Raw genomic sequence first — 15,210 nt, 5'->3', positions numbered from 1 at the left:
TGAATAAATTCATTTCCCTAGACAAGCATTAGTTACTGTATTCCAGTGGAATCATAGCAGGTATACGTTGTTTGAGTTTCAGTTGTCAGCACTGTTTCCTGTCTCTTGCATCATTAGTTTTCCCTTGTCTTCTGGATCATTCATAGTATATTCATATCCATACATGCTGTAATACTTCTATTCTGTTTCTCACTCTCCTTTATTGTGAAAGTCCTTGAAAGAGTTGTCCACACTCGCTGTCTCCAGTTCACCTCACCTCTCTTCATAATTTCTATTTCAAAATCTGATAACAGTCTCTCCACGCTGTTATAGAGGGCAGGCCGAAGTTCATCTCTACTGATGCAACTTTGCCATTTGGCTTTAAATCCAAAACTGTATTGTGTGCTGGGAAAAAAGGCTCCACTTTGAAAAAGGAGTTGTGGAGTGCTTCAAACTAGCAAGACCTTTAGCTTCTGAACACACAGCCCCAAATCCATCTTCTATTGTGGCCATAAAGAAAGATCTGACTGCGCAGGTGTCTCTCTGCCTAGCAACACTTTCTTATTGGTAGTAGCCAAAAAAATAAATGTGTACAACCCATTTAACATACAAATTGTCTGCTCAGTTCCTCCTTCGCCATAAAGATAAAGGATTATCTCACTATCTGCTTTGGTCCGGTGATCAAATTTAAAATGGTGTTTTATTTCCTTGTGGTGAAAGATCTCACCGTTGTAATAAACCTACAATTAAGGATATTTCATTGCTCAGATTAGCTGCTTTCCAAACAGTTGCTCAACTATTGCCAACCAGTGAAATCCAAAGAAGCAGCTGGTATAGCCATTGACATTCTAAGGATGAAATGCATCTGGACCTTTGTGTGCAATTTTCCTATCGGTCAGACACTGACCAGAGGAATAGTCATCACAACCAAAGAGAGTCCGAATGCCACATGTGGTGCAGTGGACCTACAGGATCTCCAGGCATGTGCCAACCAGGCTGGCAGGAGCAGGGGCAAGGGTGGTGGACCGTCTCTATTGTTTGTTTTTCATATAAATGTTATCTGTGTATGTGTATCTGGGCTTCCCAGGTGGCTCAGTGGTAAAGAATCTGCCTACCAGTGTAGGCTACTCGGGTTCGATCCCTGGATCGGGAAGATCCCCTGGAGCAGGAAGTGGCAATCCACCCCAGGATTCTTGCCTGGAAAATCCCATGGACAGGGGAGCCTGGCGGGCTAGTCCATGGGGTTGCAAAGAGTCGGACACGACTGAGCGTGCACACATGCTTGTATTATATCTACAGTTGTTTTTCTTAGATAAGTGCTGACAAATTGTGCAGTTTATCTACCTGGATTTTTCCCTCTCAACGATACATCCTGGCAATTGTTTCCCTGTTGTATATAGAGATTTTCTGAAACAATTTTATTTCTTTAATTTTGGCTGTGTCGGGTCTTTGTTGCTGTGCGCATGCTTTCTCTTGTACCGGGTGAGGCCTGCTCTTCATTGTGGTGTGCGGGCCTCTCATTGCAGTGGCTTCTCTTGCTGTGGAGCACAGGCTCTGGGGCGCCTAGAGTAGCCGTGGTGCATGGGCTTTGTTGCCCCCCAGCATGTGGAATCTTCCCCAGCTGGGGCCGAATGCATGTGCCCTGTACTGGTAGGCAAATTCTTAACCACTGGACCACCAGGGAGTCTTCTTCATTCCTTTGTACAGGTACAGAGTTCCCCATTTTACGGATGTTCTGGTACATTTTAAGATGGAATAAGATGGAATAAGGCTCTTAGGAAAGATTCAAAGCAAGGGAAACCTTATGGAAGAGGAGGCCTTTTGTTTTGCCAACCCGTGGGACACTCAAGGGACCCATGGCAGCTAAGATGATGGTGCCAACAAAGAGAGGGCTGAACACACTAACACAAGATTGCTTTTGGTCCTACAAAATAAGCCCCTTTGTTCTCTGAGCTAAAGAGGAGCTGGAAGGGTTTGAGGAAAGAAATTGAGTTTTTCCTTTCCTCCTATATTTCCTTATTTTATATACTCTGTTATGCTGTTAGGTTTTAAAGCAGGCCTGGAGTTACCCTGGAGTTCAGCTATCTCTCACAGAGAGACAGCTGACAATGTCAGAGAAGTCCTGCTTTCACCTTTGGGAAACCACTTTCCTGATGCTTGGTATTCCTCCTTTGATTCTTGCTGGAATCAGCTCATTGGGCAGAAGAGGTATTCTTTAGAAGTCTCTGAATGGAGTATAAAATGGTCCAACTCCAAAGCTCTTATACACTAGATCCAAAAATTCACTCTCATCTATTTCCCATTGTGCTTTGTGCTCAGCCACATTGTCCAGTAAAGCTTACTAAAGACAGCGTTTGAGTGAGTGCTGCATAATCGTATAGCCAGCGATATACACATACGCAGATCTTCAGGGGGGTTCGTGGAACTAAGATCAGGGAAAGTAGGACATAGAAGATGTTTGTTCTTCTGTTGCCCTTTCTGTCAGTCCACTTCCTCACCTGTCCTCATAGAGACGAGTTGCTGATATGATTCATCATAGTCAACCGACCTAGTCACACAGAATGGGGTCACTGTGCTTTGAAAGATTATGCACAAATGCTATATGAGGAAGGTTTTGAAGCACTCTTGAATGATCACAAAAGCAGGGTTCAACAAAAATAAAAAACACATTCCTTGTTCTTAGATAGAACCATTTAACATCATAAGTGGTCAAACCTCCTGAGGTCAGTATATAAATTTAGTGTAATTCCCCAAAAAGATACTAGCAAAAATTTTCCCAGCACTGGATCCTAAATTTCAAATGGAAAAGTAAATAAGGAATTTATTAGTATCATTCCTGCTTAGGAGTACCTATGAAAGGGGCTTCCCTGGTGGCTCAGTGGTAAAGAATCTGCCTGCAGTGCAGGAGTCACAGGAGACACAAGTTCGATCCCTGGGATGGGAAGATCCCTTGGAGGAGGGCATGGTAACCCACTCCAGTATTCCTGCCTGGAGAATCCCATGGACAAAGGAGCCTGATGGAGCTACTGTCCATAGGGTTGCAAAGAGTCAGACAGAACTGAAGTAACTTAGCATGCACCCACACACACACTCATACACCTTTAAGTCTTCAAAAGGAAGAGCAATGAGAGGGGGCTGCCTTTACTCCATATTAAAAAATACTATAAAGACCCTATAATTCAAACAGTGTGGTGTTGATACCTGGCTAGATAGATAAACCAGTGGAAATAGTTCCAAGTACCTATGGAAATTTAGCATTTGACAAAGGTAGCATCTTATATCATTGAGGAAAGAGATTAACTTAAAAAGTTGAAAATGGTGTTAACATGACTGGAGAGCCATTTGGAAACATATGTATTTGGATTTGCATTCCCTTTATACGTATATATGTGTGTGCTCAGTTGCTCAGTTGTGTCTGATCCTTTGCAACCTCATGGACTGTAGTCCACCAGACTCCTCTGTCCATGGAAGTTTTCAGGTAATAATACTGGAGTGGGTTGCCATTTCCTACTTCAGGGGTGCTTCCTGACCCAGAAATCGAACCTATGTCTCTTGCATCTCCTGTATTGGCAGGTAGATTCTTTACCACTGAGCCACCTGGGAAGCCCTACATTCCCTTTAATTTTCATTAAAATATATTCCAAATAGATGAGTTATTTCAGTGTAAAAAAATGAAAATATAAGTTTAAGAAAAAAAAATATCCATCTCTTTATAACCTAGACATGAAAAAAGGGTTTCTATTGTAATTTAAATCCAGCAGATTGATACATTTACATGCTTAGAGTAAGGGCAACTTGTGCCTAGAAACGGACAATTGGGATCATTCCCAGTTGTGGGAATGTTAGTTTTTAATGACAGAAATTAAATGCCTAGGCTGGTGCTGAGTTGTGCAGGCTTGTGCTGACAAGCAGTGATACCTGCCTTCTGCAGGCGAGATTGAGAAATGGTCTGCATTTCCCATCTACCTCCACTGAGAAATATTCTGCTTTGGAGCCAAACAAGGAATAAAAGGAATTAAGAACTAGTTTTCAGCCAAAATTTTCATGGGAAGTAAGTGTTCTCCACCTCGAGTCACTTGTCAGCTTTGGTTCAGCGAGTGAAGTCATTCAGTTGTGTCTGACTCTTTGCAACCCCATGGACTATATAGTCCATGGAATTCTCCAGGCCAGAATACTGGAGTGGGTAGCCTTTCCCTTTTCCAGGAGATCTTCCCAACCCAGGGATCAAACCTCCTGCATTTCGGGCAGATTCTTTACCAGCTGAGCCACAAGGGAAGCCCAAGAATACAGGATTGGGTAGCCTGTCCTTTCTCCAGCAGATCTGCCCAACCAGGAATCAAACCAGGGTCTCCTGCATTGGAGGTGGATTCTTTACCAGCCGAGCTATCAGGGAAACCCCTTTGGTCCAGTGCCAGTGACTGAATTCATAGTAGAGAAATCATGAGCTAGATATAAAACAAAAGAGCTCAGGGTTAAGCTTAAGTGATGTGGCAGTCTCCTAAGGTGTGTAAAGGAGAGAGAACCCCTGAATATACACCATCTGTTTCTTACTTCATTTATTTAAAATTTTATTTTATTTTTTATTATTTGTTCATGACAACAAATCTCATGATCCATTGGGTCATAGAAAAATCTTTGGATCACAGAAAAAGCAAGGGAATTCCTGAAAAACATCTATTTCTGCTTCATTGACTACACTAAAGCCTTTGACTTTGTGGATCACAACAACTGTGGATAATTCTTAAAGAGATAGGAATACCAGACCACCTTACCTGCCTTCTGAGAAATGTGTATGCAGGTCAAGAAGCAACAGAACTGGACATGGAACAAGAGACTGGTTCAAAATTGGGAAAGGAGTACGTCAAGGCTGTATATTGTCATCCTGCTTATTTAACTACTATGCAGAGTACATCATGCGAATTGCCAGACTGGATGAATCTCAAGCTGGGATCAAGATTGCCAGGAGAAATGTCAGTAACCTCAGATATGCAGATGACACACCCTAATGGCAGAAAGTGAAGAGAAACTAAAGAGCTTCTTGATGAAGGTGAAAGAGGAGAGTAAAAAAGCTGGCTTAAAACTCAACATTCAAAAAACTAAGATCATGGCATCTGATCCCATCACTTCATGACAAATAGATGGGGAAAAAAATGGAATCAGTGAGAGACTTTATTTTCTTGGGCTCCAAAATCACTGTGACTGCAGCCATGAAATTCAAAGATGCTTGCTCTTTGGAAGAAAAGCTATGACAAACCTAGGGAGTGTATTAAAAAACAGAGATATCACTTTGCCAACAAAGGCCTGAATAGCTATGGTTTTTCCAGTAGTCATGTACAGATGTGACAGTTGGACCATAAAGAAAGCTGAGCGCCAAAGAATTGATGCTTTCGAACTGTGGTGTTGGAGAAGAGTCTTGAGAGTCCCTTGGACATCAGGGAGATCAAACCAGGCAATCCTAAAGGAAATCAAACCTGAGTATTCATTGGAAGGACTAATACTGAAGCTGAAGCTCCAATACTTTGGCCACCTGATGTGAAGAACCAACTCATTGAAAAAGACCCTGATGTTTGGAAAGATTGAGGGCATGAGGAGAAGGGGGCGACAGACTCAATGGACATGAGTTTGAGCAAACTCTGGGAGATAATAAGGACAAGGAAGCCTGGCATGCTGTAGTCCATGGGGTGGCAAAGAGTCAGACATGACTCAGTGACTGAACAGCAACAAATACATGAGAACAAACTTTACTGTGCATTCTAGATCACAAAATTTCCCCAATTCTCCATCCTTTATTTAAGACAAGTTATTGAGAGCTTGATGTGAATGAAGAATATGTTACACACTGAACCTTGATCACATTTCACATTCCTCTTTTCCAATCTTTATTGAGTTATGAGAAAAAACAAATATTAAGAAGGAATAAGGAGAAATGAGAAGATTTGAAAAGTGAAAAAGTTGAGAAGTGAGAGAGGCCCAACATACAGATAGACGATAGCTAGATCACACTGAAAAACAGAAATCTGACCCACAAGCTGCTGCTTTGTGAAAACCCCATTACTGTGAAAGTTTGAGCCTTCCCTGATGGCTCAGCAATAAAGAATCCTTCTGCCAATTCAGGCGACTTGGGTTTGATCCCTGGGTCAGGAAGATCCCCTGGAGAAGGAAATGGCAACTTACTCCAGTATTCTTGCCTGGGTAATTCCATGGACAGAGGAGCTGGTGGGCTACAGTCCATGGGGTTGCAAAGAGTAGGACACGACTTAGCAACTAAACTACCATGAAATTTTAGTTATTAAGACTAGCACCTCTTAAAGGTCCACAAGTGGATTCAGGAGTCTCTCTTTCTAGTATAATAATATGACTGGAGAAGGCAATGGCAACCCGCTCCAGTGCTCTTGCCTGGAGAATCCCAGGGACAGGGGAGCCTGGTGGGCTGCCATCTATGGGGTCGCACAGAGTCGGACACTACTGAAGCGACTTAGCAGCAGCAGCAGTACAATATGATAAGAGTTTTTGGGGCTCCAAAATCACTGCAGATGGTCCATCTAGTCAAAGCTATGATTTTTCCAGTAGTCCTGTATGGATGTGAGAGTTGGACTATAAAGAAAGCTGAGCACTGAAGAATTGATGCTTTTAAACTGTGGTGTTGGAGAAGACTCTTGAGAGTCCCTTGGACTGCCAGGAGATCCAACCAGTCCATCCTAAAGGAGATCAGTCCTGGGTGTTCATTGGAGGGACTGATGCTGAAGCTGAAACTCCCATACTTCGGCCACCTGATGCGGAAAGCTGACTCACTTGAAAAGACCCTGATTCTGGGAAAGACTGAGGGCAGGAGGAGAAGGGGACGACAGAGGATGAGATGATTGGATGGCATCACCAACTCAATGGACATGAGTTTGAGTAAGCTCTGGGAGTTGGTGATGGACAGGGAACCCTGGCGTGCTGCAGTCCATGGGGTCAAAAAGAGTTGGACACAACTAAGTAACTGAACTGAACTGAGGCAGTGGTGTGTTAGTAAATGTTTAACAGGATATTCTCTGGGAGAGTGGGAGTGACTGGGGCCATGATTTGTAGTGTTTTCTGATTTCCATTGTGTTAATATTTCCACAGGCTGATTTCAGGCTACCAGGAATTTAACATCAGTCTGTCAAGATTCCTGACAGTTTAACAATTGATTTTCTTAAGCTGGTTCTATCTGGCTTTAGCTAACCATTGCTTACAGATAATGAGTTGTTTGCCAACAATTCAGAACCTTAAGCCAACAAAGGTGAAGGAAAATATTTAGGAAAATTGAGGAAACTTGCATACAGATTGAAGTGTGACGGTGTATAGCACCAGTTCCCTAACTATTCCTGTCTGGGGCTGTCTCTTTCACATGGTGATTCGTTTGTTGATAGGCTGTTTTCTGCTTCTGGGAGATTCCTAAGAACTCTCAGGTTGAGGTCTCTGGCAGGAAGAGTCTTCTTGATTCAAGAGGGGCTGATTTCTCTTTACTTAAGAAATAAAGATGAAAGGGTAGAGGCTGCAGGGTTTAACTGCTGTGTTAGTTATTGATAGTGCCTGTAACGTTCTTTCCATTGCCATCAAGGGCAATCTTTTTTGGATGTCTCTTTCAGAAGATGAAGCCTCAGTTTTAAAGAGTGAATAGTGTTGTTCTGAAGGATATTTTGGAAAAGCTACTCGTATCTGGTTGATACAACTGTGTATTGATTCCACTTACACAAGATATGTAGTCAAATTCATAGGGACAGAGTAGAATGGGGGGTGCTAGGGGCTGGTGGGGGAGGGGGAGGTGAGGAATTGGTTTTTAAGTTTCCGTTTTTCAAAATGAAAGATATTCTAGAGATGGAAGGTGGTAATGGTTGTACAGTGTCATTGTACTTAATGCCACTGAACTGTCCACTTAAAATGGTTAACATGGTTAATTTTATGTTGAATATACTTTAGCATAATTTAAAAAAATTTCAACACTGAATATCACATAAGTCATTTGCAATATTTGGCTGTATCAGCCTATATATAATAAGGAAGAGTCTATAATTGGGGCAATATTCCTAGGTAGATAAGATGCCCTAGGTTCAGAGTCAGTCCTGTCTATGGGACTGATTTCATTGTTATTAAGACAAAAGGTCAACAAAACAGTTGAGGCCAAGCAAGTATAAGAGTTTCTAAAAGTTTCTAAAAGTTTGAGAATTCTATTTGTCCTTTAGCCTAAGGATTGAAGGTCATCTGGGTGGTGAAATTCGATCCCTGAGTCAGGAAGATCCCCTGGAGAAGGAAATGGTAACACTCCAGTATTCTTACCTGGAGAATCCCATGGACAGAGGAGCCTGTGGGGTTGCAAAGAGTCAGACATGACTGTGTGACTAACACTTTCACTTTCACATATATTGTGAAAGGATTTCTGCCCATTTAGGTAATTAACACATCTATTACCTCATATATATATATATATATATATATATATATATATATATAACTTTAATGTGGTAAGAACAATTCTACTTGTTTAGCAGATTTCAATTACAAAATGTTATCAGCTACAATCACCACGTTTTACATTAGATTCTTATCTTATTGGTGAAAGTTTGCACCCTGTTACCAGTCTCTTCCCTTGGCAAATACTTTTCTGCTCTGTTTCGATGACTTTGAAATTTTTTCTTATTTTTTACACTCCACATAAAAGTGACACCACGTTGTACTTGTCCCTCTCTGTGTGGGGTTATTTCTGTTTATATACCGTATCTTTATCCATTCCTTTGTTGATAGACACTTAGGTTGTTTCTGCATCTTGGCTGTTGTGAATAATGCATCAAGGAACATGGGAGTGCAGATATCTCTTCAGTTTTCTGTTTTCATTTCCTTTGAATATATACCCAAAAGTGGCACTACTGGATCACATGGTGGCTATATTTTTAGTTTTTTAAGGAACCTCCATACTGTTCTCCATACTGGCTGCACCAATTTATATTCTAGCAACAGTGTGTGTGGTGGGTGGGGGCTTCCCTTTTCTTCATACCCTCTCCAGCATTTATTACTTGCTTTTTGACAGTGACCATTCTGACCAGTATATCTCATTGTAGTTTTATTTGCATTTCTCTACTAAGTATCAGTGATGAGCATCTTTTCATGTGCCTATTGGCCATCTGTATGTCTTTTCTGCATAAATGTCTACTTAGGTCTTGTATTTCACTTTTTTATTTTTATTTTTGTTGTTGAGTACACTCTATAATTTTAAATGGAGAGGGCCAGGACATAAGAGTTGTGTTCTGTTGGTTAGGGTGCACACTTGTCTACTGTAACAAAGGCAAAACAAAATGCAGTAACTTACATACAATACAGTGTTTTTCTCCTTTGCATAAAAATCTGAGCAAACATTCCAGGGCTGACATGGCAGCTCCAGGGTCAGTACCTAGGGAGCTCCTTGGATATAGTTTTGTCTTCCTCAACACCTGGCTTCCTTCTTAGCATTTAAGAGGACAGGTTCACCCCTACCTTATGCCCACTGTCTGGCAAACTGGGAAGAGGGGAAGGGAGAGTGGAAGGCATGTCACTTCCCTTTAGGGACACAACCCAGAGGTTGCCCACACCCCTTCTGCTTCCATCCCCTTGGCCAAAACTTAGTAAGCTAGCCACTCTTGCTGTGATTGTTGTTGCTTGGCTAAGTCGCATTCAACTCTTTGTGGCCTCATGGCTTGTAGCCTGCTAGGCTCCTCTGTCCATGGGATTTCCCAGGGAAGAATACTGGAGTGGGTGCCATTTCCTACTCGAGGGGATCTTCCTCACCTAGGGTGCAAACCTGCGTGTCCTGCATTGGCAGGCAGATTCTTTACCGCTGAGCCACCTGGGAGACCTCTTGCTGTGATGGAGGTTGGCAAATGTAGTTCTTACCTGAAGGCCATGTGTCCAGCTAAAACTGTGAGAGTTCTTTGACTAAAGAAGCAATAGAAAGATGGATATTAGGCGACAACTAGCAGTCTCTGCCACAGTCCACCCCTTCTTCACTCAACAGAGTTATGCACAACTTCTTACCTTCTCACTGGTGTACCAGTATAGGTTCAGTCAAGGAAGTACACTTCCATAAGACTTCTTTTACGAGAGAACACAATAGCACTTTGTGTCTCTAGGAATTAGTGTCAATTCAGAGCTAGAAGTATTGCCTGAAGATTCTGGGATTTTCCCTTCCCATAGTACCTACTCACCTTCATCGGTGGCTGTAGGTACTGTCAGAGAAAGAGTGATTACACAAGTCTGCCTGAAGCATTGGTAGACAACTTGGGACAGGTTGGAGGAGCCGTGACAGGTGAGAAGCCAAGCCTGGCTAACTGCCAGATAGGAATTAGAAGAAGGTTCTCACGGAGAGCTGAGCGAGAAGCAACTGCTCCAGACAACTCCCACGTCTGTGAGTCTGCAGCCAAGTGTCTGGGGGTGGACCTGGGGTTGCTGGTGTTGAGTAGGGCCAGCAGGTGGGAAAAACAAGCTGGATGCAGAGTGGAGGTTGAGGACACGTGGTCTTTTCGGAAACTGCTCCTTACTTTACGGTAATAACCTGGAAGTATTGGCTGCTGCTTCGCTCTTGCTTTCTGAGTATCTTAGAAGGCCCTCTTTTGGTTAACTCTGCCGGAGTCATGTAGGGCAGAGGATCTGGGGAAACATAATTTCCCCTCCCGTTTACCTAGTCTGTAAGCGCTCCCACTTAGGGAGGGCCAAATACATGTACGTAGCTCAAAGTTGAGGATCTCCAACTTTGGAATGATTCATACTGTTTGTTGCCCATGTGGCTGCTCATGTCTCCCTGATTTATACCCCAGCTTCCCTCGGCTCCACACCCACCACACAACAGTAGGGCTGTGTTTTGTAATAAGATACAAGGCATCACAGCAAAGATTGGCATCTGACTTCTCCAGAGCAGCTCTGGAAGCTAGTAGATGATATAAAATGCTTTCCAAATTCTGAGAGATTTATTATTTCTGGCAAAGGCAGAGTAAGTGGTTCCAGACTGATTCCATCTGGGGTAACTGGAACCTTCCTACTATATATAGGGTTTCCCTGGTGATTCAGACAGTAGAGAGTCTGCCTGCAGTGGAGGAGACCTGTGTTTGATTACTGGGTTGGAAAGAGCGCCTGGAGAAGGAATGGCAACCCCTGCCAGTATTCTTGCCTGGAGAATTTCATGGACAGAGGAGCCTGGTGGGCTACAGTCCATGGGGTCACAAAGAGTCAGACACGACTGAGTGACTAACACTTTCACTTCACCACTAGAGATAAATAGAAAATTGGACCAAATATATGAAACAACTATTTTCAGACATTGGTAACAGGAAGTGGGTTATGGAGATGATAAACATCCCAGAATGCATGGCATAGCTCAGAGAAGGTAGAGCTGTTTAGCTCAAAGATGGCAATTATGCTCCTGGCAAAACACTGTAGTAGACTTACAGGCTCTATCAAAGGAGGCGACAAGAATATTATTCAAGACTTTGAAAGACCATAGCATAAGGGGTCACCAGCACTCACCTTCTGGTTTGCTATATTGGGGTGGTCACCACTGAGTTATCACCATATAGATCAGGTTTCACATTTCCCTTATGAGTTGGTGAGGGTATAGTTTTGGTTGCTATAGTAAAGACAGAAATAGCAATGATTTAAACAAGATAAAAGTTCATTTCTCTGTCACATAACAGTCCATGCATTATGCAGTAGAAGACTGATAAGATGGCTGCACAGTGTCAGGGACCTTGGCTTCTCCTATCTCATGGGTTAAGGTGGCCGCTCCAGCACTTCCAGGATGTCTTCTTTCAGGAAGGAGGGAAGAGAAAATGGAAGGCATGTCCCTATTCTTCTCTTTTCAGTTCAGTTCAGTTGCTTAGTTGTGTCTGACTCTTGATGACCCCATGGACTGCAGCACGCCAGGCTTTCCTGTCCATCACCAACTCCTGGAGCTTACTTAAACTCATGTCTGTCGAGTCAGTGATGCCATGGAACCATCTCATCCTCTGTCATCCCCTTCTCCTCCCGCCTTCAGTCTTGCCCAGCATCAGGGTCTTTTCCAGTGAGTCAGTTCTTTGCATCAGGTGGCCAAAGTATTGGAGTTTCAGCTTCAGCATCAGTTCTTCCAATGAATATTCAGGACTCATTTGCTTTAGGATGGACAGGTTGGATCTCCTTGCAGTCCAAGAGATTCTCAAGAGTCTTCTCCAATACCACAGTTCAAAAGCATCAATTCTTCGGTACTCAGCTTGCTTTTATAGTCCAACTCTCACATCCATACATGACTACTGGAAAAACCACAGCTTTGACTAGATGGACCTTTGTTGGCAAAGTAATGACTACTTTTTAAGGGCATAGTTCTTCCACTCCATTAGGTACACCATAGTCACAAGTCCACACTTTGTTAGGGAGGGCTGATAATGCAGCCTACAGCTGGGTGGCCATGTGCTCAGCTGAAGTTCAGGGACTCTCTTACTAAAGGAAAGAGTGGAGAATAGTAATTATGGAACAATTAGTTTCTGGCACTGATGCCTTTAAAGAAACATCTGTAAGATAAAACACGTAGGATCCAGGGAGAATCCATCCAAAGGGTGAAAAGGGGAGGGATTTTTTAAAAAGCAGGTATACTGGGTAGGAAGTGAGTCCAGCGTTAAGACACCTAAGTGAGAAATCCTGTGAAACTGAACTACTTTCTCTTTTGTGTGTCATGACAACTGTCACGACAGTTCCTACTTAGAATTTTAAAATTCCATTAAGTGTCACCTCTCGGTTGTCCTTAAACTGCCTGCATTCCTTTTGGCACTTGCCATGTTATAAGACACTGCATGTCATTCCCAGCTTTGTAAGCCTGTCAAGGTGACGCTGTAGGAGCAGCAAAACAGTTAGGAGGGAGCCCTTGACACTGGCGCATCTGTATGTAAGGTGAAAGGATCTCGTGTCTGAGATTCGCTTCAGAATACTCCAGCACAAAATAAGCAGGGGGTACAGATGAGACAAGACCAACAGAAGGTTGGTTTGTTGAAGCTGTGTCACATGTGCCTGGGTGACCATAGGGGTCTTTTTTTCCTTTTGTGCATGTTAGAAAATGCCCCTAAGGAAACAAAAATCCTATCCCTGAATACAGTCAGACCTGGATTCAAACGCTAGTTTCACTGAAAAGTGAAAGTGAAAGTCGCTCAGTCGTATCCAACTCTTTGTGACCCCATGGACAGTACAGTCCATGGAATTCTTCAGTCCAGAATACTGGAGTGGGTAGCCTTTCCCTTCTCCAGGGGATCTTCCCAAGCCAGGGATTGAACCCAGGTCTCCCGCATTGCAGGCGGATTCTTTACCAGCTGAGCCACAAGGGAAGCCCATAATATATAGTCTCAGTACTTACTAGTTAAGTAACTTTTTCTCTCTATAAACTCAGTTTCTCAAAATGGGAACTGTGTAGGCCAATAGGGTTCTTGCAAAGATTAAACAAGACAAAGTTTGAGGCATCTAGCAAGGTCTGCCCTTAGCAGTTGTGTCAATAAGGTTGCCCACTTGCAAGCAAGAGCAGTTGACTCTGGTTATGAGTAATTCCTCAGACACGCATATATTAGTATTTGCAGCAGAGTTAGGGCTTGAGCTGGGATCTCTGATTTCTAGACCTAAAGCATTTTTTACATACGTTATAGAAAGAGAGAAAGAAAGTGAAGTCGCTCAGTCGTGTCCGACTCTTTGCGACCCTGTGGACTGTAGCCCACCAGGCTCCTCTGTCCATGGGATTCTCCAGGCAAGAATACTGGAGTGGGTTGCCATTTCCTTCTCCAGGGGATCTTCCCAACCCAGGGATCGAACCCAGGTCTCCTGCATTGCAGGCAGACGCTTTAACCTCTGAGCCACCAGGGAAGCCCAGACGTTATAGCACTTGTCCAAATACTTACCTTGGTTTGGTGCTTTGCAATATGCACTTTCAAACATACAGGACCTTAGTTTGGGTACACAACTGGAACTTATTCTTGCCTTGAGAACCCCATGAGCAGAATGAAAAGGCAAAAAGATAGGACACTGAAAGATGAACTCCCCAGGTTGGTAGGTTCCCAATATGCTACTGGAGATCAGTGAAGAAATAACTCCAGAAAGAATGAAGAGATGGAGCCAAAGCAAAAACAGCCAGTTGTGGATGTGACTTGTGATGGAAGTAAATTCTGATGCTGTAAAGAACAATATTGCATAGGAACCTGGAATGTTAGGTTCAGGAATCAAGGCAAATTGGAAGTGGTCAAACAGGAGATGGCAAGAATGAACATCGACATTTTAGGAATCAGTCAACTAAAATGGACTGGAATGGGTGAATTTAACTCAGATGACCATTATATCTACTATTGTGGGCAAGAATACCTTAGAAGAAATGGAGTAGCCATCATAGTCAACAAAAGAGTCCGAAATGCAGTACTTGGATGCAACCTCAGAAACAACAGAATGATCTCTGTTCTTTTGCAAGGCCAAACATTCAGTATGACAGTAATTCAAGTCTATGCCCTGACCAGTAATGCTGAAGAAGCTGAAGTTTAACGGTTCTATCAAGACCTATAAGACCTTCTAGAACTAACATCCAAAAAAGATGTCCTTTTCATTATAGGGGACTGGAATGCAAAAGTAGGAAGTCAAGAGACACATGGAATAACAGGCAAATTTGGTCTTGGAGTACAGAATGAAGCAGGGCAAAGGCTAATAGAGTTTTGCCAAGAGAACACACTGATCATAGCAAACACTTTTCCAACAACACAAGAGAAGACTCTACACATGGATATCACCAGATGGTCAACACCGAAATCAGATTGATTATACTCTTTGCAGCCAAAGATGGAGAAGGTCTATGCAGTCAGCAAAAGCAAGACTGGAAGCTGACTGTGGCTCAGATCATGAACACCTTATTGCCAAATTCAGACTTAAATTGAAGAAAGTAGGGAAAACCATTAGACCATTCGGTATGACCTAAATTAAATCCCTTATGATTATACAGTGGAAGTGACAAATAGATTCAAGGGATTAGATCTGATAGAGTGAAGAACTATGGATGGAGGTTCGTGACATTCTACAGGAGGCAGGGATCAAGACCATCCGCAAGAAAAATGCAAAAAGGCAAAATGGTTGTCTGAGGAGGCCTTACAAATAGCTATGAAAACAAGAGAAGTGAAAGGCAAAGGAGAAAAGGAAAGATATACTCATTTGAATGCAGAGTTCCAAAAAATAGTAAGGAGAGATAAGAAAGCC

The 15,210-nt window shown here is 42.8% G+C and overlaps 1 pseudogene; it reads right to left on the bottom strand.

The window, feature by feature from the left end:
- Positions 272–1,702, bottom strand: LOC102191345 (annotated as a pseudogene).

Source organism: Capra hircus, chromosome 12 (assembly GCF_001704415.2).
Source record: "Capra hircus breed San Clemente chromosome 12, ASM170441v1, whole genome shotgun sequence".
NCBI classification, from domain to species: domain Eukaryota; kingdom Metazoa; phylum Chordata; class Mammalia; order Artiodactyla; family Bovidae; genus Capra; species Capra hircus.
The sequence above is the reverse complement of the archived record's forward strand: the minus strand, read 5'-3'. Positions and strand labels throughout refer to the sequence as shown.